We start from the raw sequence: 27478 nt of genomic DNA, 5'->3' as shown, positions 1-27478 counted from the left end.
TTCTCAGCAAAGAAAATGGAGGTGATAAGGCAGTGGTCTGACATATTTAAGGTACTGAAAGAGAAAAATTGCTAGGTGAGAATTCTTTATCCAACAAAACTGTCCTTCAAAAGCGAAGGAGAGAGTGCATGGGTGGTTCAGTGGTAGAATACTCACCTTCCATGTGGGAGACCTGGGTTTGATTCCCAGACTATGCACACACATGCACAAAAAAAGTTGGGGGAAGTTTAAAATATTCATAGAAAAATAGAAGACTGAAAGTTTGTCTACAAGAGACCAACCCTATGAGGAATACTAAAGGAAGTTCTTCAGGCTGAAAGGAAAAGACAAAAGAGAAGGACTTGGAAGAAAGTGTGTAAATGAAGATTATCAGTAACAGTAACTAAAAGGATAAAGAGAGACATAAAAAGAGACAAGACATATAAAACCAAAGGAAAAAATGGTTGAAGTAAGTACTGCATTTACAGAAATAAGCATTGAGTGTTAATGGATTAAATTCTCCAATCAAAACACATAGATTGGCAGTGGTGGAAGTGGAGGTGGCTGGAGAGGTCACAGTGATGTGACAAGGCTGCTGCTGCTTCTCTTTCTCTCTTGCTGCCTCCTGCTCTTTTTATCACTAAAAAGAAAGGAGAAAAAAGTAGCCATCTACCCCTCATGTACACTCTTCCTCTCAGCCCTCTGCCCTGTGAGGGAGACTGGGGTGGCTGCTCTTCCCATTGGGACTGTTCCACCAAGCCCTGACTTTCCTGGACAATGCCCACCCACTGCAAATATGCACCCATTCTACACCCATATTGCCAATATTATAGGTGAGGTCACCACCACGGTGTTCATCTCTATATTTCCCTGCACCAAAGGGCTCATGAGCAAATGACAGATGCATTCCTGCAGTCAGAGCCTGCAGGAGCAACTAGAAGAACATTATAAATATCCTTTGTTCCCAAGGGTGGAAAAGCTGTGCAAAGGATCAGGTTACCATTTGTTTTAGTTTGCTAAATCTTCTGGAATGCAATATACTAAAAATGGGTTGAATTTTATAAAGGAAAATTATTAAGTAACATGTTTACAGTTCTAAGGACATAAAAATGTGCAAACTAAGGCATCCAGAGAAAGATACCTTGACTCGAAGAAATGGCCAATGGTGTTTGGGCTTTCTCTGCCACATGGGAAGACACATGGCAATGTCTGCTGGCTTTCTTTCCCACCTTCTAGTTTCAAATGTCTTCCCTGAGGGCATTTTCTTTCTGCATCTCCAAACATCTGTCTGTGTCAGCTCTGAGCTTTTCCCAAAAATTTTCCTTCCAAAAGGACTCCAGTAAGTGGATTAAAATTCACTAAATTGTGGCTGGACACACATCTCCACCCAATAAAAAAGATCCAACCTGAACAATGGGTCTGCCAAAATGTATTACTTCCACATACAAAATGCATTCATTTCATCGCAAAACCACAACAGCCTTAAAACATTTCAATAACAATACAAATACCATACCTAGTCATAAACAGTACAAAATCTCATCAAAGTCAATTACAAGAATGATCTCTCCTAAGGCAAAATTCTCCTCTTGCCATGGACCTGTGAAAACTCAGAACAAGTTATTTGCTACCAATATATAAAGGAGCAATAGTCATAGAATAAATATTCCCATAGCCACAGGGAGAAATTTGAAGGAAAACAGGAATCACAGGACCCAAAGAGTTCCCAAAGCCTGCAGGGTAAACTCCGTTAGATTTCAAATTCTGAGAGACATTTATCATCCTCAGGGCTTGGAAGAATGGCAGCTCCACCCTTTCCAAGGGCTTATACAGTGGTCCTATTTTCTCTAAATGTTGGGGTGAGGCTTACAACCTTGGGGGAACTTTGAGTAGACAAGTTTTTCTTGGCTTCACCCTCTCCAAACATCAAGGCAGCACCCAGGTTCTCTGTCATCTCCAGGGCACATTATAACCTTCCCAGAACAATGCAGTGGCAGCACAGCTCTCCCCAGTCACCAAAGAACATATTCCACCTTCTCCAAGGCCTGATGCAACAACACTGTTCCACCAACAGTCTGACTCCAAGACATTCATCTTTTCCATATGCATGGGTGGATCTGTTCTCCTGGCCCAAGATTGCATGGGTTAAAACCTTGGTTTCCATGGTTCTGCCTTTGAAGTAATTTTTTTCTTTGATTTGTTCTTTTTCTTTTCCTTTTCATCTATATTGACAATGGTTTTGTTTATACAGGTCTCACCAGAAACTTATTCATTTTCCATGTGGTGCACATGGATCACACCCATCAGAAAATAGGGTCTTCTATAAATCCTTTCTGGATAGTTCCATTTCCAATTCTGGCTTTTTCTAAAATTGTTGACTGGTTCCATGTTTGGTTAAATCCTTACTATTCTCTAGAATTTCCCTTTCTGGAAGCTCAGAATTTTACAGACCATCAATTTCTGATTTCTTTGTACCCAAGAGTTCAGTTCTCAACTTATTTGTTTCCTGTTGTATTTTACTATATGATGCAAGAAGTCAGACTGCATTTTCCACAGATTAGTTATAAAATCTCTTCTGTTAAATATCTCAGCTCATCATTCTCAAATCCTACCTTCCATCCAACACCAGCACTTAATTTTGTGAAGTTCTCTGCCACATTAAAACAAGGAACACCTTATTTCCAGTTTATAGCAACATATTCATCATTTGTGTCTAAGGCCTCATCAGAAGTATCTTTAGAATCCATATTTCTACCAACAGTCTGTTCAAAATAATTCAGGCCTCTTCTATCAAGCATATCACAATTCTTCCAGAACCCTCCCTTTATGCATTTAAAAAGACATTCCAACATATTTGGTATTTGCAATCTACAGCACCCCACTCCTGGTACTAAAATCTGTTTATGTTTCCTAAAACTGTCAGAATGCAATATACAAGAAATGGGTTGGTTTTTACAAAAGGGATTTATTTCTTAAATTATAAGTTTACAGTTCAAAGACCATAAAAATGTCCAAGCCAAGGCGTCCAGAGGAAGAACTTGACTCTGAAGAAAATGTCCATGACATTCAGGGTTGTTCTGTCACATGGGAAGAAACATAGAAACATCTGCAGGCTTTCTTTCATGCTTCTGGTTTCAAACAGCTTCCCTGGGGGTGTTTTGTTTCTGTATCTCCAAACATCTCATCTGTGTCAGCTCTGAGTTTTCCAAAATGATTACCTCTTAAAGGACTCTAGTTAGTGAACTAAGATCCACTTTGAATGGGTGGAAACACTTCTCAACAGAAATAACCTAATCAAAGCATCCCACTTACAATGTGGTGGATCACATCTCTATGAAAACAACTTAACCACAAAAATTCCACCTAAACAGTAGGTCTCCCCCCAAGAGATTGGATTAGAATAAAGAACCTGGCTTTTCCTGGAGTACATAATAGCCTCAAACCAACCCATCATTGTAGTCACATCAACCATCAAATAGATCCTTATATTGGACAGGCAGCACAGTGGGTTGAGCTGAGCAGTCAGGATCTGTTCAGTCTTCTCTAAAGTGAACTAACTCTTTGAGTTGACCCCTATGAATTGTCCTACAGAATTGGAGAAGGTGGCTCCATGTGTGTGCTGTATGAAGTCTCACCAGCAGGAGGTAGCATTCAAAGTGGCACCAACATGTAAACGGTAGACAGCAGATTCAGTTGCAAAGAGCAACTTCTCTGAGGCAGGACAAACACTTCCCAAAACTACAATACAATGACTCTATCAAGTTAAGATATAGTCTATGGCTGGATTATGTTATAATGGATGGGGATACATTTGACTTTTTCTTTAGGTGGGGTCCTCTTGGGAATGGATTATGAAATTTAAACCATGTCATAACTCTGATGATTTCATAAATGATAATGTCATAGTTTGGACAGGAAATTTCAATGATTTAATAGCCTGTGAGGCCAAATAAATTATCACTTCATTTTCTAGGGAGTGAAGTCCTAGGTGGGTTCAGTTTTTCTCCCAGACATTATACCCTGATTTTAGTATTGATCCCTTTAATACAAATTGGTAGTTCAAAGAATCTTTCTCTGCTGTAGCTCTTGTAGAGAAAATTTGCACTATTACACTTGAAAATTGTTAATATTAACCTACCTGATATAATAAGAAAACTTAATATTTTAAACATAGTAGTACTGGAAATTTTATGACAAGACTTTTACCTAGCACTTAAATAGTATAAATGTACATAAGACAAACTATTAAGCATGACTTAGGGAAATGGTCACAACCTGTATTGTGTTTTTGGCTTTGAAAATATCAAGTGACTGGAATCTACCATGGCAACAGGCTTTTTAACAACCCCTCAAAAAGACACTGTCTTAACTATGATGCTAGCACCAGTCAGCTCTCTGTACATTTGCTACCTTGTAGTCTTCTAAGACTGAGTAAACTTCATATTTTTAGAAAGAAGTTTGTAACTTTCCTTGTACTTAATTGAGTAAAAATCTTTTCCAAAAACCACCACCTATATTGTGAATTTTGTTAGTCATCTATTATTTGGTATATTATAAACTGGGGTAAATTTGTATTGTTCATATATATTGACTGTGGCAAAGTTATGCAGATTTCTATGATTTGGATAAGATATTTTTCTTCTCTCTATAATAAACTGTTTCTTATCTTGGCATTAAAAAAAGACAGATTGGCAGAGTGGATACAAAGTATTATTTATATATGCTGTCTACAAAAGACCTGCCTTAGACCCAAAGATACAATTAGGTTGAAATTAAAACCTTGGGAAAAGATATTCCACACAAACAGTAACCAAAAAAAAGCTGGATTAGCTATATTAATATCAGACAAATAGACTTTAAATGTAAAACTGTTATAAGAGACAAAGAAGGACAGCCTATGTTACTAAATGGGGCAATCCATGAGGAAGAAATAACAATCATAAATACTTATGCACCTAACCAGATGCCCCAAAATACAAGAAGCAAACGGTGGCAAGAATGAAGGGAGAAATAGGTGTCTTTACAATAATAGTTGGAAACTTCAGTATACTATTCTCACCATCTGGACATAGGATCAATATGGAAATAGATAACTTGAATAATATGATAAACAAACTAGATCTAACAGGCATATACAGATTGCTGCACCCTAAAACAGTAGGGTATGAATTATTTTTAAGTACACTGGTTCATTCTTCAAGAGTGATCACAAGTTGGATCACAAAACAAGTCTCAATAAATTTAAAGTGATTAAAATTATACAAAGCACCTTTTATAGCTACAATGGAATGGAGCTAGAATCAATAACAAGTACAACTGGAAAATTCACAAATATTTGGATGTTAAACAGCATATTTCTAAAGAATCAGTAAGGCAAAGAAAAAATTGCTAGATAAGTTAATAAATAGTTTAATATGGATGAAAATGAGATTACAACAAATCAAAACCTATGAGATACAGAGAAAGCAGGGCTGAAATGGAAATTTATAGCCCTAAGCACCTACATTAAAAAAGAAGAAAAGGCTAAGATGAAAGACCTACCTGCACACTTGGAGGAACTATAAAAAGAAAAGCAAAGTAATCCCAAATCAGGAAGAAGGAAATAAGCAGCAAAGACGAGCATAAATAAATGAAATTGAGAATGAAAAGAAACAACACAGAGAATTACAAGGCAAAATTAAAATTTGGTATTTGAGGAGATCAATATTATTGACAAACACTTAGATAAACTGAAAAGAAAAATGAAAGGAATATGCAAATGAAAGGAATCAGAAATGAGATGGGGGTCAATACTTCTGATTCTAAAGAAATAAAAAGGATCATAAGAGAATACTATGAAAAACTGTATGCCACAAATTAAACAACTTAGTTAAAATGGACAAATTCCTAAAAACACAGGAACAACCTACACTGACTTGATAAGGAATGGCAGACCTCAACAGACCAATTACAAGTAAAAAGATTGAATCATAAATCAAAACTTCCCAACAAAGAAAAGCCTAGGACCAAACTCTTCTAAGAAACAGAAAAGGATGGAATACTGTGTAGCACCTTCTATAAAGCCAACATCATCCTAATACCAAAGCCTAATAAAGAAAATGCAAGAAAATAAAACTTGCAGGCCAATTACTCTAATGTATAAATACAAATATTCTCAACAAAGTAATTGCAAACTGAATCCAATGGCACATTAAAATAAATATACACCAGGACAAAGTGGGTTTTACCTCAGGTATGCAACTGTGGGTCAACATAAGAAAATTATTTAATGCAATATACCACATTCGTTAGATACCAGGTGCTGGAATGTGATAAACCAGTACTGGAATGGCTTTTAAAAAGGAGAATTTTAAAAGTTACAACTTTACAGCTCTAAGCCCATGAAAATGTCCAAAGTAAGGCAGCAGGGAATGATATCTTAATTTAAGAAAGGCTGATGGGTCAGGAACACTTCTGTCAGCTGAGAAGTCACGTGGCTGAGATCTGCTGGTCTCTTGCTCCTAAATGCCATTGCTTTCAGCCTCTGTTCCTGTAGGGTTTTGTCTCTTTGTTTTTCTGAGGCTGGTTTTCATTTCTTGGCTTCCTTTGACCTCTCCAAGTTCTGACTTGCTTAACATCTCATGGTGATGTCTGCTTGTCTCCAGACACCTCCAACCATCCATATCTTTGTTCTCTGCCCATCAGCTTTGCTCTGAAGTTTCTGTCTGTTCTGTTGTTTCTGAGTCTCTCCAAAATATTTCCTTTTTTTAAAGAAAAAGTAAACTAATCATGACCCACATGGAATGGGTGGAATCATATTTCCATCTAATCAAATGGTCACACCCCAAATTGGGTATGTCATATCCCTGTGGAGATAATCTAATTGAAAGTTTGCAACCAACAGTATTGAATTAGGATTAAAAGAAGCAGTTGCTCTGTCAAGATTGAATCAAGATTAAAACATGGCTTTTTTAGGGTACATAATACTTTCAACCTGGCACACTACATTAACAAATTGAAAGGGAAAATAACACACGATCACCTCAATTGATGCAGAAAAGGCATTTGACTAAATCCATCATCATTTCATGATAGAAACACTTCAAAAGAAAGAAATATAAGGAAACTTCCTTAACATGATAAGGGGCATATATGAAAAATGCATGGCTAACTCAATGGGGAGGGACTGATAGCTTTCCCTCTAAGATCTGGAACAAGACAAGGATTCAACATTGTACTAGAAGATCCATCTAGAGCAGTTGGCAAGAAAAAGAAATAAAGGGAATCCAAATTGGAAAGGAAGAAATAAAACTTTCACTATTTTCAGATGACATGACTCTATCTATAGAAAGTCCTGAGAACTAGTAACAAAGCTACTAGTGCTAAAAAAATGAGTTCATCAAAGTGGCAGGGTAAATGATAAACATACAAAAATCAATGTTGTTTCTACACACTAGTACTGAGCAATTTGAGGAGAAACTCAAGAAAGAAATTCCATTTACAATGGCAACTAAAAGAATCAAATATATAGGAATAAATTCAACCAAGGATATAAAGGAAAATTACACAGGAAAATTAAAAAAGAAATCAAAGAAGACCTAAATAAAAGCAGGACATTCCATATTCATGAATTGGAAGACAAATAACTTTAAGATGTCAATTCTGCCAAATTGATTGACTCAGTACAATCCCAATCAAAATTCCAACAGCTTATTTTGCATAAATGGAAAAGCCAATTATCAACTTTATTTGGAAGGGTAAAAGTCCCTGGATAGCTAAAAAAATCTTGAAAAAGAAGAATGAATTTAGAGGACTCATCCTTCCTGATTTTAAAGCACATTAAATAGCTTCAATGGTCAAAACAGCATGGTACTGGCATAAAGTTGGATATATTGACCAATGGAATTGAATTAAAAGTTCAGAAGAAGATCCTGACATCTATGGTCAGTTGATTTTTGCAAAGCAGCCAAATCCACTCACCTGGGGCAGAATAGTCTCTTCAATAAATTGTGCTGGGAGAATTGGATATACATATTCAAAAGAATGAAAGAGGAGACCTGTCTCACACCTTATACAAAAACTAACTCAAAATGGATCAAAGACCTAACTATAAGAATCAGGGCATTTAAAGTCCTAGAAAAAATGTATAGAAGCCTCTTCCATATCTCGTGCTAGGCAACAGTTTCTCAGACTTTATACCAATAGGACAAGCAATGAAAGAATACACTGATAAATGGAACCTCCTCAAAATCGAAAACTTTGGAGCTTCAAAGGACTTTGTCAAGAAAGTGAAAAGGTAGCCTACTCAATTGGAGAAAATATTTGGAAACCACACATTTAATAAGGGTTTAGTATCCAAGATATATAAAGAAATCCAGCAACTCAACAATAAAAAGACAATCCATTTTAAAAATGAGCAAAAGACTTGAATGGAAATTTTTACAAAGAGAAAAGACAAATGGCTAAAAAACACATGAAAAGATGCTCAACATAATAGCTATTAGGGAAATACAAATCAAAACCACAATAAGATATTGTTTCACACCTGCTAGAATGGCTACTATTAAGAAAACAGAAAACTACAAGGGTTGGAGTGGCTGTGGAGAAATAGGAATACTCATTCAATGCTGGTGGAAATGTAAAATGGTGCAGCCACTGTGGAAGACAGTTTGGTGGATCCTCAGGAAGCTTTATAGAATTGGCATATGATCTGTCATCATATATAATATGATGACAGAAGAATTGAAAACAAGGATGCAAACAGACATTTGCACACAGACGTTTATAACACCATTATTCACAATTGCCAAAAGATGGAAACAACCCAAGTGTCCATCAACAGATGAATGGATAAAGAAAATTTGGAATATTATTCAACTGTAATAAGGAATGAAGTCCTGATGCATGTGACAGCATGAATGAATCTTGATTCTATTAGGGTGAAATAAGCCAGACACAAAATGATAAATATTATATAACCTCACTAATATGGAATAATTATAATAAGCAAACTCATAGAGTTAAACTCTCAAATACAGATTAGTAGGGGATAGCATGAGGGTAGAAAATGGGGCACTGATGCTTAACTTATAAAGAATTTCTAATTAGATTGATATTATTCACTTGGAAATGGATAGAAGTGATGGTGGCACCTTATTTTGAATATAATTAACTGTACTGAATTGTGTGTGAATGTGGTTGAAATGGGAAATTTAGGGTCATGCATGTCACTAGAAGGAAAGCTAGAAGATAAAACATGGAACTGTATGACACAGTGTACCTATTATGGACAATGACTGGGGTTAATATTAAAATATATAAGAATATTCTTTCATGAACTATAATGAATGTACTTCATATTACAAGGTATTAATACATGATTGTACAAGGGGAGAAAGTATACACACAAGCTTATCTTTACAAGATTAGAAATATGTAACAAAGTCATGGGGTATTCTAAATTCATACTTTAAAAATAAATCTATGAATTAAACACAATCTTTAAAGGTGACACTACTAAAATCATAGCCAGTTAGTATCTCAATTAACTTACATAGAAGCTTAATTTATTGGAACTTCTCAATTTCAAATTTATGTTGCAGTTGGGAATATTTGCTTTATCTTTATATAACATCAAAGACCATACAAGTTGTGTTTTCTTTCTTTCTTCTCTTTGTTCGATTTTGCTTTCTGATTGCATTTATTTCTTAAACAAATAGCCTCCCTGTAAAGATAAATCCGAAACTCAAATCCTGGAAATTATCTTCCACTTTTAAAGGCATTTTTATATTTTCTTATGATGAAGAATTAAATAGTAGGATCCAGACCCAATCACAACATCCAATCAAATACTCAAAGCAAATATCCAAAATGAACTCTTGAACCAGCCTTTCCATCTAAGCAAGTTATGAGACAAAAGACAGTGAAAGTTTAGGGGCATGAAACAGAAGGACAGAAATTATGAGCAGGAATCTCATTATTTAAGATATTTGTATAACATGAGAAGGACTCAGTTTCTGAAGAAATGGAAGACAGATTCAACTGGAATGCAAGAGTACAAGTCTGGTCCTTAATAAAAAAATACTGATACATGGACAGGATTCTCATCACAGGTAACTGACTATGGTGGCCAGAGTGAGATTAACCACAAATTTAGTATGATGCTTAGTTGTCCCAAATTCTGATGGATTTCACATTCATACATACATGGATTTCACATTCATTTGCTGAGATTGTGAAATGGGGTCAAAAGTCCAAGGAGATCAAGAAAATAACACATCTTCTAATGTTAATACTTTGCTTAAGAAGTCAAATACTCTACCTATTTCTAAAGGCAAGTAAAATTTTTCTTATATATTAGTTTTAATAGTTACTATTAAAATACATCTCTCAAATCACATGTAAGGTCATGACATTAGTTTCTATACTTTCTTGCTTTAGCAATACTATAAATGTAATTTTCTTGGGTGAAACCAGCTGTGTAACTCATGCAGAAGGTTTCACTGTGGCCCAAGGTAGAAATATGTGTTCTTTCATAGCAGTCAACCTAATTATCTTTTATTTTTATTCTACTCATCAAAAGAGCACATTTGTACCTTTAAAAAGAGCTTTAAATAGATTTTTCAAATTTACATATTTCAGTAATATTGTACATACTGTGAAAAAGCCAACAACATTATTGTAGCTCTTGTTAAAATTATTAACTTCTTTTCTAAGCAAACTGTCAAAAATATTTCCTTTAAAATGAAAAGCTTTGACCCCATTGCCTCTTACTAGGCATCTTTATTTTGTGGCAATTAATATTTGTTTCTCAGTCAGTCACCAAGCACTTACTGACCACCCTCTGAGACATTCACCCATGAGATGTGGCAGTACAAATATCAAGAATAAATAGAATATAAGACAACCTTTAAACTTTATTAAATCAAGAGTTTCAGATTACTTCTCAAACTCAAATATTGCTCAGGTTTGACCTTCTAGGTTCCACCACTTCCCACTAAAGATTCTAAAGAGCATTTAGTAGCCCAATATAGGTAATGACATGAAAGGTAGGGTAAAAATAAAATATTATCATCTGGGTAATTAATCTATTTTCAGTATTTATAATAAAGTAAATCACATATATTTAAAAAGAGAAATAAAATAATAAGATCATCTATTTATTGTTAAAACATTCTAGTTCAACTAATAAAGCAGTTCAGAGAAAAAGAAATGTTCTCCTTAACTAAATAGCTCCAAGGAGTTGTCTGTCAACAGACTGACTATGTAAAATTTTGCAAGAAAACTATGTGTCACTCAAAGAAAGTGGATAGTTGGCATCTGGTCAGCATTGAAATCAAAGAAAAAGAGGTCACCAAGAAAGCATCATTTTTGTTCTTTTTTAGCCCCATCTAGAGAAGAAGGAACATTAGCCTACAGAGTTTATGTAATTCAATTCCAGTTAGTAACTAGCCAATACTTATGAGGAACTTGCTAAATTGAATGTACTTAAGTACTTGCTCCATTTCTGATTTCCTATTTTGTGGATTATGTGCTATAGCAAATACTTGTCTTATTTGTGATAGCCTGATACATTTTGAATACTTATTCCATACCTGAGAAATTTTCAACATTACAAGTCATTGCTCCCTGAAATTAAAGTCAAAGTACAGATTTCCAGACTTCTGGTTTCAGATGGATGAAGAGCTAAAGGAAATTGGATAAATAATAGATGCAAACAAAATAAAAATACAGAGATGGAGATTATGTAAAAGAACCAAACAAAGCTGGAGGCCATAAGAACAGAAATTAAAAATTCACTAGAGGGGTCCAACAGCAGATTAGAGCTGGTAGAATAAAGAATCAGTGAACTTGAAATTAAGATAATTGAAATCATTTGGTCTGAGGAGAAGAAAGAGGAAAGAATGACAAATAATTAACAGAGCCTGAGGTGCCTGTGGGACACCATCTGTGGGAGTCCCAGAAAGAGAAAAAAGAAAGGGGCAAAGGGAATATTCAAAGAAATAATGGCTAAAACATCCTTAATTTAATGAAAGACATGAATATGCACATCCAACACATTCAAAAAACTCCAAACAGATCCACACTGCAGTGTGTTATAATCAAACTGTCAAATGTCAAAGATTAGAAGAGAATTCTGAAAGCCATAAGAGTAAAGCAATATTTCACATACAAGGAATCCCTAATAAGAATAAGTGCTGATTCCTCATCAGAAACCATGAAGACAAATAGACAGTGGGGTGACATATTTCAGGTGCTGAAAGCAAAATTTGTCAAACAAGAATTCTATATTCAGCAAATGGTCTTTCAAAAATGAAAGAGAGATTAAGATATTCCCAGATAAACAAAACCTTAGGGAGTTTGTCTCCACTAGACTGATCCTATAAGAGATGCTAAAGAGTGTTCTGCAGGTTGAAAGAAAAGAACAATGGAAAATAGATTGAAGCGGCATGCAGAAATAAATATCCCCAATAAGGCTAACAGCATGAATAAATATAAATGTCAGCACTATTGCATTTTTGGTTTGTAATTCACTTTTTTTGGTTATACAGGATCTAAAGGAAAGTGCATAAAATTTAATGAAAAATTAGTGATCTAGACTCATAAATTATTAAAATGTAATTTGTGACAAGAATTACGTAAAGGTGGATAGATCAAGAGGCATAGGAACATAATTTGTGTATACTATTGAAGTTAAGTTGGCATCAAAACAAATGAGATTATTGTAGATTTAGGATGCTAAATTTAAGCCCATAGTAACTATAAAGAAATATTGGAGAATATGCAAATCATAGAAACAGAGATTGAACACAGATTGTTAGGGCTAAGGGACAAAGACAATGGGGAATTAATGACTAATGGGTATAGAGTTTGTTTGAGGAAAGGGGAAACTTTTAGTAATGGAACGTGATGAGGGTATTACAATACTGTGGTTGTGATTATTCCCATTGACTGGTACACTTGGGAGTGGTTGAGATAGGGTGGTTTATGTTTTATATGTATTTCCACAATTAAAAAAAGAAAGAGCAGCTAAAGAGACAATAAGAATTAAATGCTACTGATGATACTGAATGGGATCTAGCAAGGGAGGAGAAAAGGCTTTAAAGGACATTATTAGGGCCTTAGGAAAACTTGGATTTAGACTATAAGCTTTATATCAATGTTAAATATCTCAAACTTGATAATTGTCTTGAGGCAGTTACATAAGTGAATATCCTTGTTCTTAAGAAATTTTCATGGTGGTATTAAGTGTTCAAGAAGCACAATGTTTACAACCTACATGCAAGGGTCCAGAAAATGAATTGGAAATAAATAGACTAGCAGATGTAATGGTAGATGGAATGATCTATCTTAAAATTGGTGGAACTGGATACCTGGGGGAGGCAGTGGCTAGGTTGGAGTTCTCTGTATGAGATCTGAATTATTTTTTTTTCTTTTTTTCATATTTTGAATTATTTTTATGTGTCCTTTAAGATGGAAAAATTTTCAACACAAAAAGTTTAAAAAACTTGTTTCTTTGAAAAGACAAATTAAATTGATAAATTTCTGAATAAGCTAACCACTAAAACAAGACACAAGACACCAGTTACCAATGTTAGAGATGAAAGACGGGTTGTCACTACAGATTCCAAGGGCAATTAAAAGAATAACAAATGAAAACTATGAATTACTCTAAGTCCAAAAATTTATTATTTAGATGAAATGAAAAAATTCCTTGAAAGACAAACACTTGTCCACACAAAGAAGAGTAAATAATCTGAATAAGTTTATATTTATTAAATAAATTGAATTAATAGTTTAAAAACTTCAAGAAAAAGAAACCACCAGGTTCAGATGGTATCACTTGTGAATTGCAGCAAACAATTAAGGAAGAAATGATACCAATTCTCCACAATCTCTTCCAGAAACTTCAGTTTCCCAATTTCCTTTGCAGGTAGGAAACAAAGCTTGCACTGTTAAGTCTGCCAACAAGGCAGAAGCTCAGGAAAATATAACTGAACAAAAGGAATTATGAAAGCCATGTCCAATGAGAAATTTCATAGGCAACAGTGGCAGAAGTCCTTGTTCAGAAATCACTTATCCTCAGCTCAGGCTCAACTGCCAGTAGCCTGTTGGAATGACTTTGGTATGTTCCTGACCTTGTAGTCTCCACAAGCTCTCATATATTTTATTAAATTCCATTTCAGATTAAACTAGCTAAGGTGGTTTTTTTTGGTTTGAAACTAGCACCCCAATCCATACTTTTCTTACCCATAAACATCTAAATAGTATTTGACATCATACATGGGCTCTGCTTAAATCAAGATGTGTTTGTCTTGCCAATAAGCATTGAGCCATCTATGTAGCCATTGTAAATTAATAGTATTTCCTGTCAGGAAAAAGAATCTCCCATAGCAGTGTAGCATTGTTATGGAGTGGCCAGCCTGATATTGCAAAGGGTCAGAATTTGTATCCAGATAGACCTAGTTCTAACTCTGTCTGCCCTTGATAGCTGTGTTACCTTAGGAAAGTTATTAAAACTCTCTGAATTTCTATTCACCTAAGAATATAGATATTAAACTCACCACGTCTGGAAGAAACTATCACTTGTCTACTCATTAGAGATTTCCCTTTTTTATTGATTAACAGAATTCCAATTGTATTCAGATATCAAGTAACAATATCCAACTCCAAGTAGCACTTCTTGATTGATGGCCATCCTATTACCATTTTTAAGTAAGTGATTTTAGTTTATTGTTTGGTATGTGTTTTAGTTCCCTAAGCCTCTTCAGCAAATACCATGAAATGGGTTGGCTTAAAAAATGGAAATTTATCAGCTTACAGTCTTGAGAAAATTGTCCAAATCAACGCATCAAGAAAACGTCCAAATCAAGGCATTATCAAGGCAAGGCTTGATGCACTTCGGTGACATCTCCTGGTCTGTTTCTTCTCTTTTGGTTTCTGTTTCAGCTTATAGATTCCTGAGGCTCTCTTTCTCCTGTGTATGAATTCATTCTGTTTATAAAGGACTCCAGTAATAGAATTAAGATCCATCCCGATTGGGGTGGGACATACCTTAACTGAAGTAGCCTCATCAAAAGGTCCTACTTGCAATGGGTTTATACAAACAGGAATGGACTAACTTTAAGAACATGTTCTTCTGGGGTAAATACAGTTCCAAACCATCAAATTATGTGACCCAATATTGTTCAAAGGAAATGGATAGGACAGATACTGGAGATCTCTGTAAATTTATCTCACTGAAAAACATAAAGTGAGACAGTGCAAGGAAGAGCAAAATGGAGAGTGAAAAGTTTTCCTTCTTCCTGCCTTTAAGGACAGTTGTGTAAGGATGTAGTTCTTTGAGTCATTAGAAACACCTTACTGCAGTGTTCTTCCTTGCTGGTCTTCCCATATCTCAGGTGCTCCAGACATTGCCTTGACTATCTCCCATCCCTCCCTTTTTACTCACATTCTCAATAATGCCTCATGACCATGAACACAACTGACCCCCTTTATGCTGTTCTACAAGTTTTTCCTTATAGCACTTTTCATACTGTGTAATTTACTTATTTACTATGTTTAATATTTATTATATAAATATATGCTAAATGGAAGTTATTGAGGACATGAGTCTTTAACTGTTTTTAGTGAGACATCTCAATAACACTAAAGATGGCACAAAAGCAGGTGCTTAATAAATATAATTTTAATTAATGATGACTATATGAATATAACATATGAATGGCACTTCCTTAGATGTCCAATAAATCTTCTATTAATTCATGAATTCTTCTTTGTCATTGACTTACTTATGGTCTGGGCCTTGCAGCATTCTATGGTCCTGCTCCTTTTTAACCCTTTAATTTTCTTTCCTCCCTATTCGTTCCTATATACAGCTCTGCTGCACTTCTCATTAATGCTTTGCCCTGATTCTCTCTTTGCATGCACATTGTCTTTCTTATTTATTTAGCAAATATTCATTTTGTGCTTGCTGTGTACCAGGTATTTGCTAAATTTTGGAATTCCAAAGAACAATAACATGACAGCTACTCGGTTATGCCTTCTCTCACATAATGATGGGATTATAATAGTGCATTTATGATATTATGTGACAAATTAGAAAGGTTTTTGCACAACATGCCTCAGGCCAGGGTGAAATGTGTGTGATGATCACTGGTTGAGAAAACAAGTAGTTAAGCATGCTAAATAAAGAGCTGTAGAAACAAAGGTCAGGAGAACTGTACCCTGATTTTTTGTACAAATATGAGTTCAGGGCTCTGTCACTTATAAGATAGGTTAGGATTCTTTTCATAACATAAAGGAAGTTGGCCTAGGAGTAGAAAGTTCAGAAAGTATAAATTTGCAGAATGCAGAATATTTTGGTCAAGGATACACCTTTTTAATGACTCTACTCTCCCAGGTCTGTTGTAAAATATAATATACATTTTATATGCTTCAAATTGTTGAATTATCAAAGACTTTTAAAAGCTACTCTGAAAAAGTTTTTCTATATTATTCTTTCCTTTGGTAAAGATAATTTAAGATTTTTTTAAATGTAGAAATTTCCAACTCTCAACAGCTGTCATAATGCTAAGTGAAGAAGTTATTCAGCCGTGAAAGCTTCCTTTGTTAAAATACAGATTGCATTATTTATACAATCTGAATGTTTAATGAATGCATACAAATTCAAATGTCAGTGTAGATAAACTAAAATTACATTTCTATCAAGGAGAAAGGGCTTTTGACAAAGAACAAACCCTTTATTTTAAGGTGAAAAAGTCAAAGGATGAATCCTAAATTGTTTTTTAAAAAGTAAAGGATGGAGAATTATATGAGAGCTGCCTCAAAGGTTATCTTAAATACACACGTGAAACCATGTCTTTCAGCAGTAAATGGTGTAACCATTTCATTTTTTAGTTTATGAAATAAATTAAAATAACACAGTTTATTGGTTTTCATGAAGAAATGTAGTAAAATCATTCCCAAATTATTATAAAGCTGTACATGTAAAGATAGGTTTAAGAATTCGCTAGGTTTATCCAGACTCATGTGGCATGAGCTATAGCAACATAGGAGCTATAAGATATATTTTATATCTTATTTTTTCCTGTCATGTATGTATAAGGGAAGACTTACTTTTGGTACCATTTTCAAAATATTTTCCAAATCATATGGAAGGCACTTGAATGGATGTTGAGATATATTGCCCTGATCAACCTTTTTTACAAAGGTTACTCTTGTTATTGACAAAACAAACTGGTAAAACCACATGATTTCTGCATTACTGAAGAATAACTGATGCAACTCTCTTCCCTCTTATTTTTCTATATTGCCTAAAATTTCCACAATTAAGGTATTTTCCGTGGAATAGTGATCAAACCTTTATTTTCAAACAGAGCTTTGCAAGAAATGAGAGGAAGGTAGGAAGGAAAGGCTTCAGAGAAAAGGAGTAAGAAATGCCCATCTGTATTAGTTAGGGTTCTCTAGAGAAACAGAATCAATAGGAAATAATCATAAACAAAAAATTTATAAAAGTGTCTCATGTAACTGTGGGAACTTAAAGTTTGAAATCTCTAGGGCAGGCTGTGAAGCTGACAATTCCAATGGAGGGTCTGAACAAACTCCATAGGAGAGGCTCACCAGCCAAAGCAGGAAGACAGCCTGTCTCTTCTGAATCCTCCTTAAAAGGTTTCTGGTGATTAGACTAAGCATCACTCATTGCAGAAGATACTCCCCTTGGCTGATTACAAGTGAAATCAGTAGTGGATTCAGCTGACATGATCATGATTTAATTCTATGAAATGTTCTCATAGCAAAAGATAGGCCAGCACTTGCCCAACCATATAAACAGGTGCCACCACTTGACCAAATTGACACATGAACCTGACCATGACAGTCCAATCTTCGTCAACTTGGCAGTTATACACATCACCTTAAATCATACCTAATTTCTAAATAAAAAACAATAAAGCACACATTTTTTTCTTTTACCTAACAATACTCAACTGTCCTGCATATAACTGGAAATACATTATCTCTCCAAGGACTTGGGTAATATTAATTCTTAAACTTGATATCTTACAACTTTCACATGAACAAAACAGCATTACAGTCCTTGTTTCTGTAACTGATTATGTGGTCATAGTTCATATTTATCACTACCTTCTTCCACTACCCATTCCGTGTTCCCTTTACCCTCAGCAAGCACTTCAATTGGCCGTGGTTCTTTGCCAGGTGGGGTGACCCAACCCTTCCCACTGGTAGTCCTGCTGGGATTGGGTTGTTGCTGTTTTCCATTGATTTTAATCACAGGGCATTGTAGTAACAAAAGACTGACTAGGGGATCTCCTATATTCCAGGAAAACTCTTCTTTACCTCCATTGGGTAGTTGCAGTCTTATTTCTCTCTGATAGTCAGGGTCAATCACCCCAGCCAACAATGTAATTCCCTTCTTAGCTTGTTGATGCAGGGGCATGAGTAGCCCAAAGTGACCAGGTGGCAGTCTTAGATTCCAGTTCAGTGGAATCAGTGTTGTTTCTCCTGGTGGAAGCACTCCCCCTTTTGCAACTAAAACCTATAGACCAGCAGAGTTCAGGGTCACAGGGACAGGAAGCAAAATTTTTCCTAGTGGATCAGTAGGATAATAGCGAGTGGTGCCACTCCCATTTCCACCCCTTAGTTCCTGGACCCATGGATCCTGGCTATGGGAGAAACAGCATACACAGCTTCCTGGAGAAAATTACCCCAGCCCTTCAAGATATTGCCCTCTCATTGGCACCATAATCAAGTTTTCAAAAGGCCATTCCACCGTCCTGTCAATCCAGCTACTTCTGGATGATGGGGAATATGGTAAGACCAAAGAATTCCATGAGCATGTGCCCAGTCCTGCACTTCATTTACTGTGAAGTGTATTCCTTGATCAGAAACATGCAATGCTTCATGGTGTGGAATACCATGAAGATGTATAAGGCATTCTGAAAGCCCATGGATGATATTTTTGGCAGAAGCATTGCATGTAAGTAAGGCAAACCCATATCCAGAGTATGTGTCTATTCCAGTTAGAAGAAATTGTTGCCCCTTCCATGAAAGGTGTGGTCCAATGTTGTCAACCTGCCATCATGTAGCCAACTGATCACTTTGAGGAATGGTGCCATATTGGGGGCTGAGTGTGGGTCTCTGTTGCTGGCACATTGAGCACTCAGCAGTGACTATAGCCAGGTCAGCCTTGGTGAGTGGAAGTCCATGTTGCTGAGCCCATGCATAACATCCATCCCTACCACCATGACCACTTTTTTCATAAGCCCATTGGGCAATGACAGGAGTTGCTCAGGAAAGAGGCTGACTGATATTCACAGAACAGGTCATCTTATCCACTTGATTATTAAAACCTTCCTCTGCTGAAGTCACCCTTTGGTGTGCACTCACATGGAACAAAAATATCTTCCTGTTTTTAGCCAACTCAGAAAGGTCCATCCACATACCTCTTCTCCAGACCTGTGTGTCACCAATTTTCCAATTATGGACTTTCCAAGTCCATGACCATCCAGCCAAACCATTAGCAACAGCCCAAGAGTCAATATACAAACCTACCTCTAGCCAGTTCTCCTCCCAAGCAATATGAACCACCAGGTGCACTGCTTGAAGTTCTGCCCACTAGGAGGATTTCCCCTCAACACTATCCTTTAAGGATACCCCAGAAAGGGGTTGTAGTAATGCAGCTGTCACTTTCAGGTGGTACCTGCATATTGTGCTGTAAACCAAGCCTGAGTTTTCTCTTCCTCAGTCAACTAACTATAAGGAACTCCTCAACAGGCCATAGCTCTGGTCTGGGAAAGACAAGGTAACCTGGCAGGAGTAGAGACCATTGGCATTTGGGCCACTTCCTCATGTAACTTACTTGTGCCTTCAGGACCTTCTCTGGCCCTATCTCATATATACCATTTCCATTTTATGATAGAGTGCTGCTGCGCATGCCCAGCTTTATGGCTTGGTGGGTCAAACACCCAGCTCAGGTCTCATGGTAACTTGGTGGCCCCTGGTTAAGCATTCAGTCTCTACTAAGGCCCAGTATTAGGCCAAAAGCTGTTTCTCAAAAGGCAAGTAGCTATCTGCAGCAGATGGTAAAGCTTTGCTCCAAAATCTTAAGTGTCTGAATTATGAACTCTTATAGGGGCCTGCCAAAGGCTCTAAATAGCATCTCTATTTGCCACTGACACTTCCAGCACCATTGGATCTGCTGGATCATATGGTCCAAGTGGCATAGTAGTTTGTACAGTAGCCTGGACCTGTCGCAGAGCCTCCTCTTGTTTAGGTCCCCACTCAAAATTAGCAGCTTTTCTGGTCACTCAATAAATGGGCCAGTGTAACAAATGAGGAATATATTGTCATCAAAATCCAGAGACCAACTAGGCATTGTGCCTCTTTTTTTGGTGGTAGGAGTGGGCAGATGCAACAACTTATCCTTCACCTTAGAAGGGATATCTCAACATGGCCCACACCACTGGACACCTAGAAATTTCACTGAGGTGGAAGCCTCCTGTATTTTTGTTGGGTTTATCTCCCATCCTCTGATACACAAATGCCTTACCAGTAAGTATAGAGTAGTTGCTATTTCTTGCCCACTAGGTTCAATCAACATGATATCATCAATATAATGGACCAGTGTGATGTTTTGTGGGAGGGAAAACTGTTCAAGTTCCCTGCGAAAAAAATTATGATATAGAGTTGGGGAGCTGATACACCTCTGAGGTAGGACACTGAAAGTATATTGCTGATCTTGCCAAATGAAAGCAAACTGTTTCTGGTGGTCCTTACTAATAGCTATTGAGAAAAAAGCTTAGCCAGATCAATAGCTGCATACCAGGTACCAGGGGATGTATTGATTTGCTCAAGCAATTATACCACATCTGGAACAGAAGCTGCATTTGGAGTTAACATCTGGTTGAATTTATGATAATCCACTGTCATTCTCTAAGACCCGTCTGTTTTCTGCACAGACCAAATAGGAGAGTTGAATGCAGATGTAGTGGGAATCACCACCCCTGCATCCTTCAAGTCCTTAAGAGTGGCAATACCTCCAGGAAGCTGGTATTGCTTCTGATTTACTATTTTGTTAGGTAGGGGCAGTTCTAGTGGCTTCTACTTGGCCTATCCCACCATAATAGCCCTCACTGCATGAGTTAGAGAGCCAATGTGGGGATTCTGCCAGTTGCTCAGTATGTCTATTCCAACTATACATTCTGGAACAGGGGAAATAAGTATAGAATGGGTCCTGGGGCCCACTGGACCCACTGTGAGACAGACCTGGGCTAAAACTCCATTGATCACCTGGCCTCCATAAGCCCCCACTCTGGTTGGTGGACCAGAGTGATGTTTTGGGTCACCTGAAATTAATATCACTTCTGAACCAGTGTCTAATAATCCGTGAAATATCTGATCACTTCCTTTTCCCAATGCACAGTTACCCTGGTAAAAGGATGTTGGTCTCCTTGGGGAAGGCTTGGAGGAAAATTAACAGTATAAATTTGTGACAGTATAACAGGGTTCTCCCCCAAAGGGACCTGGCCTCCCCTTCATTCAAGGGGCTCTGAGTCTTTAAACTGTCTCAAGTCTGGAAATTGATTAAAGATCTGTGCCTCTGCATTTTTGTAATTCAGATTAGAGTTCTGTTCACTTGACCTAGAACTCTTTTGTTTATACAGCTCAAACAAGAATTTAGTAGACTGTCCATCTATTGTTTTTCTAGGTACCCCATGATTTACTAGCCAATGCCACAAATCTCTGAGTGTCAGATTATTTTGACTCCTGCTTTGAGTTTGATGTCTATTATAATAGCCGTGTCCACCCTGTCTTTGGCAATTAAGTGCTGCCACTTGGCTTCTGCCAACTTGGGATCTGGTCATCCCATTGTATTTAAGGATTCCAGCTCAGTGACAGTAGTTCCCACAGTAATATCTATCCTACAGAGAAGTGCAATTACAGAGTTCTTCAGGGATGATGGTGCTATTCTCACAAGTTTATTTCTCACTGCTCTGGTAAAAGGTCCATCCTCTGGACATTCTTGGGGTGTAAGAGCAGGATTTGCATGATAAATCCACTCTAACATTCCAATATTTCTAAGCTTCTGGATGCCCTCATCTATATTATACCAGAGCAGTTCTGGCATTTCAACCTCAGGTAATGTCAGCCACCTTTTGATCCATGTTTCAACCAACCATCTAAACAAACTGTTAATGTCTTTTCTAACCCCTCGAGCTATAACATTGAATCCAGAATCTCTGCTTCATGGGCCCATATCAATAAATTCAGCCTGATCCAGCCTTATGTTCCTCCCACCCTTATCCCACACCCTTAAAATCCATTGCCATACATATTCCCCTGATTTCTGTCAATACAAATTGGACAACTCAGAGAGTTCTTTTGGAATATTACACACCTCCTCATGTATGATTCTTTGTACTTCACCTTTAGAAGGCACTTGGGACTTTAGTCTAATTATAGGTCTGGAAGAAATGAGGGTTTGTGGGGGTGGGTCATGAAAAGAATTAGAAATATTTTCCAAGTCATTTGCTTCAGGATATTCATTTGCGGTTTCATCTGGTGAAATAGGACTAATCACTCTAGGGTCAATCCCTTCAGGTGGAGGTTGGGTGGCCAACTACTCAAGGCAGGCTGGAGGTGGAGTATCTATGTCCCTAGGGCAGACTATTACAGGTTTATCTAGAGAGGACTCAGCATGACCTAGGGTTTCAGCCTTGCCTCTGACATCATTATCAATTCATATGTCACCATTCCATTTTGTAGGGTCCCACTCCTTTCCAATCAGTGCCCTCATTTTAATGGGTGACACCATGCAAGATTGAGAATTCAGATTACATTGTAAAGTTGCTACTCTAACAATAAGATTCTGAGTCTGATTTTAAGAGATCTCAAGTCTAAGGCTACAGGAAATAAGATTTTCCTTCAGGACACTCATAGAAACTTCTGCATCTGTGAGACAGCAGTTATGCTTCTCATTTGAAGCCTTAAGCCCTTCCCTTTCACTCATTAATGTGTCCAGTGTATCTAACAATAACCAGCCAACATCTCTATACCTATTTCCACAAAACTCCATAAAGCTGTCAAAACATTATCCCCCAGAGCCTGGCTTCATACAAGCAAAGCATTAGAAAAATCAAATGGTTATATTTTGACTATCTCATTTGTCAACTCCATGGATTGGGAGTGTCATTCTGATTATGGGAATCAGAGTCCTTAGTGCCTTTGAGTCCAATCAAAGTAGAAAACCATTCATAAAAACCCATTTTTAAGATTTGCTTTCTTAAGAACCACTCCTGGTACCAAGTTGTATTAGTTAGGGTTCTCTAGAGAAACAGAATCAACAGGAAATATTCATAAATATGAAATTTATAAGTATCTTACACAACTGTGAGAACATAGAGTCCAAAATCTCTAGGGCAGACTGTGAAGTTGATGATTCTGCTGGAGGGTCTGGACGAACTCCACGGGAGAGGCTTGCTGGCCAAAGCAGGAAGAGAGCCTGTCTCTTCTGAATTTTCCTTAAAAGGCTTCTAGTGATTAGATTAAACATCACTCATTGCAGAAGACATTCCCCTTGGCTGATTACAAATGGAATCAGCTGTAAATGCAGTCAACATGATCATGATTTAATTCTATGAAATGTCCTTATAGCAACAGACAGGCCAGCACTTGCCCAACCAGATAAACAGGTACCACCACTTGGCCAAGTTGACACATGAACCTGACCATGACACTCCACTACTACTTTTTTCAGTTATGAATAATCTGCCCAGTGCTATTTAGTTGAACCATTAATCTTCATTAAATGAATAAATTTCTTCTGCTACACCCTGGAGGAGAGCTAGTTAGTTGCCCCCATTAGAAGTTGTTCAAGTAGATATTAACACATACAATTTGGAATATCTGCACGTGTGATTTTCAATTTGGGGCAATGATTCTTTCAATTGCAAAGAACAGCAACCTAAATTGAAATGACATAAGCAGTAAAAGGTAATTTAACTGAATATTGCAGAGACAGTCCTGGATCTATTGGCATATATAATGCAAAAAAGATTCAATCTGTATCCAGCACTTGATGTTTTGTTCTATATCAATTTCACTCAGAGTTATGTTACCTCAACTGAGAGTCATGGTCTCTTACCAATTCCCAAATCTGATCCAGTTTACAACTTCAAAGCCTTCTGAATGAGGAGAAGGGTAAGTCTCCATCAGGGAAACATACGCTGTAAATCCCTGTCTTAGCTGTTCCCGAAGGAGCCTGAAGCCATTTCTAGAAGACAGTACATTGGGAGAGGGGATGTGGGACATTATTAGATAATGCCTCAAAATAATTTAACCTCTGAAAATTAAAATTCCACTCTGGTCCATTAAGACTTTTTTTAAACAATCAAAAAAGAATGCTTCCACATTTCTTGAGGAACTGAAGAGAGTAAAGCCACCATCCAAGACTTGAGAAATGAAAGTGTATTGTCTCTCATCACATCACCATTAAATTCTGCTATTTCAACAGGGCAGACAAATGATGGATCATGTATTATGACAATGAGCTACAATAAATCTGAGAAAGCAGAAATTTTGAGTGCAGCCACGTTCCAGATACGATCTCTTTATGGGAGCAAATCATCAAAAACACCTTATAGCTTTCGTAGCTAGCATTTGATATTGAAAACACTTTTATCTCTGTGCCTTTTAGAAAAAGAACTCACCAGAAACACTTGCTTCAATATGGTACAGAGAATAGAACACATGCATTGACTTTAGTGCTATGTCAACGGCCCAGCAGTCAATCAAATCTCATCTATGGAGCTCTTACTGGTTTTGCCATTCCCCAAACTGTTGCAAGCAGTTCTGCGGGTGGATATAAAAGCTTCCTGAATTTCATGTAATTTATGGCAACCTCAATGTACATTGCAAAAATTCAGCTTTGGTTCTATAGCAGAGAAAATCAGTGACAATTTCCCTGTATTTATTCTACAAATATTTCAAACAATTTTGTATTCCTTCAATTCCTTGTATTAAAGTCCTTCATCTTTGAATAAATAGAATGACTTCTGTTTTTCTGAGAAAACTCTGATTTACACATTCTCCAAAAACTCTTCCCCATCATATTCTCTCCCTTAACTACCCCTTTCAGCTTTAGAGAAAGAGGGAAAAAATGCATCCATTACAGCTTTAACTATCCTGAATTGAAACAAGGGAGAGGACAGTTTCAAGACGATATTTTCCAGCTCCATTTTTTCCTACGCCTGGACCTGCAACTTGTGTATTTTAAACTTTAGAAGTGCCATATGGATTCTCTGGTTCCTGAAGCAATAAGGTCCATATTTCATGATTAGAATGGATGATATTCACAGGATTATGCTTGTTAAGCATAATCAAATCGTGATCCCAGACACTTTACATAATAAGTGTAAACAGGCAGTCAAAAATGATAGAACATTTATCAAGTTCCTAACTTCATAAAGGCTATTAAACCATCTGTGTTTTCCAAATAAAGTAAAATAAAAGGTTTGCCTGATTTTAATTTAATTTATAGGGACATGGATATGATTGCAAATTAATCAACAAAATTCATTTTGAAATTAGTTTTACATGGAAAAAAACCTTTTTACACTCAATTTGTCATCCATTGGACATGTACATTTTAGGTATTATGGAAATTATGCAGATTATCAAATAATTATAATATAAAAAATAAACAGTAAGAAGTTCCAATTTCAGCTCTGACAGTATAGAGTTTAGTAGTCCCTTTCACCCTTAAAACAAGAAAAAGCTGAACAAATTAAAAATCAATAACTTTTATTGAACCTGGGAATAAGAAAACTGGGATCACAGGGCAAAGCATCACCATGAAACCTGGAGAGACTGAAAAATCCAGAAAGAAATAGCTAAGATCTGTTTATCTGGAACATAAGTCACTGAAGCCATAAACTTGTAGGAACATTTAAACACAAAAACTGATAGGAACTGATAACTTTGAAGAATAGCTGGAGTATATGTGTAGATTGCTTGGAGGGAGAAATATCTCAGGGCCACAGATTTAGGGAGTTACCATACTTTCATGAGATTTGGCATGAAAGAGAAGAGTAAACATTGTAAAATAAGCCAAGATATTTTTCTATAGCAAAAGTCTGATCTCCTGGTGTAAAGACATTATCAGAGCCTTATCCACCTTCAGGCAATGAACATTTCTCCCATTGAAACCCCATCCTACTTAAGGGGGGTGGGGAAGCAAAGAAACAATTGAGAGGGTCATAGTTCAGAGACTGAACCAAATGAAGAACAGGTATTTAATCAGATAATTATAGAACAGTTCCCCTATCCTATAACTTACCACCATCACAATAGGGTACCAGTATAAAGGCAGCAAATTATAGCAAATATAATTGAAAATGAAAGCACAATTTATCAAAATTTATGGGGTGCTGTGAAAACAGTGCTTGTGTTACTCGACAAATGCAGTGGATTATTTTGCCTGATCCACACAAATGACCAATTTCTGAGGCACTGGGATTTCAAAGAGAGAATCAATTTATTACTAGGCATGTAGTAGGACATCAGATGGCTTATCTACCCAAAATCTGTCTCCCTGAGCTGTAGTGATTCTGATAGCTTTATTAGAGAAAAAAATGGGCAGGGTTTAGGAGGAGCACAGTGGCCTCAGATATTGTAATTAGAGCTGTTCTAATCATTAAGCACGTGCAGCTTGATTATATAGTTAGTCACTGTGCTGTTTGAATCTATTTTGTATTCCAGAAAAGCCATGCTTTAATCCTAATTCAATTTTGTAGGAGCAGCCATCTCTTAATCCTGATTTCAATATTGCAGGGAAGACACTTTTGATTAGATTATCTTCAGAGATATGTAATATGCCTGATTATGGGTGTGGTCTTTTGATTAGATGGAGATGTGACTCCACCCATCCAATGTAGGTCTTAATTAGTTTACTGGGGTCCTTTAAAGGAAGATGCTAAGAAAGGACTTGCAGAAATAGCTAGAACCTGAAAAAAAAAAACATCTCCAGCCCTGGCAGATGCTAAGTTAAGAGATGAAACCCAGAGTTTTGTCCCAGAGCAACTATGTGACCCTTAGAGAGGAAACCACTGGAATCAGAAATTGGAAGCAATGAAACCAGGTACAAGGACCAGGAGCACCAGCCACATACGTTCCCAGATCAACATTCCTTGAGCCAACGTATCTTTCTTTGGATGCCTTAATTAGGACATATTTTTTGCCTTAGAAATGTGAACTTGTAGCTTATTAAATTCCCTTTTTTTTTAAAGCCATCCCATTTCTGACATATAGTTTTCTGGCAGCATTGGCAAACTAATAGTCATGGAATGCAGGAAAATAACAGCCTTAAAATGATGATGCACTTCCGGAGAAGATGGCGGCTTAGTAAGATGCGCGGGTCTTAGTTCCTCCTCCAGAAAAGCAACTAAAGAAACAGAAACAATACGAAACAGCTCCCGGAGTCACGATAGAGACCAAAAAGACA

General features: G+C 36.8%; 1 pseudogene; it reads left to right on the top strand.

Moving 5' to 3' along the window:
* The first annotated feature begins 775 nt into the window (after positions 1–775).
* LOC143690714 (protein BTG1 pseudogene) lies at positions 776–3745 on the top strand (annotated as a pseudogene).
* The last annotated feature ends 23733 nt before the right edge of the window (positions 3746–27478 follow it).

Source organism: Tamandua tetradactyla, chromosome 7 (assembly GCF_023851605.1).
Source record: "Tamandua tetradactyla isolate mTamTet1 chromosome 7, mTamTet1.pri, whole genome shotgun sequence".
NCBI classification, from domain to species: Eukaryota; Metazoa; Chordata; class Mammalia; order Pilosa; family Myrmecophagidae; genus Tamandua; species Tamandua tetradactyla.
The sequence above is the reverse complement of the archived record's forward strand: the minus strand, read 5'-3'. Positions and strand labels throughout refer to the sequence as shown.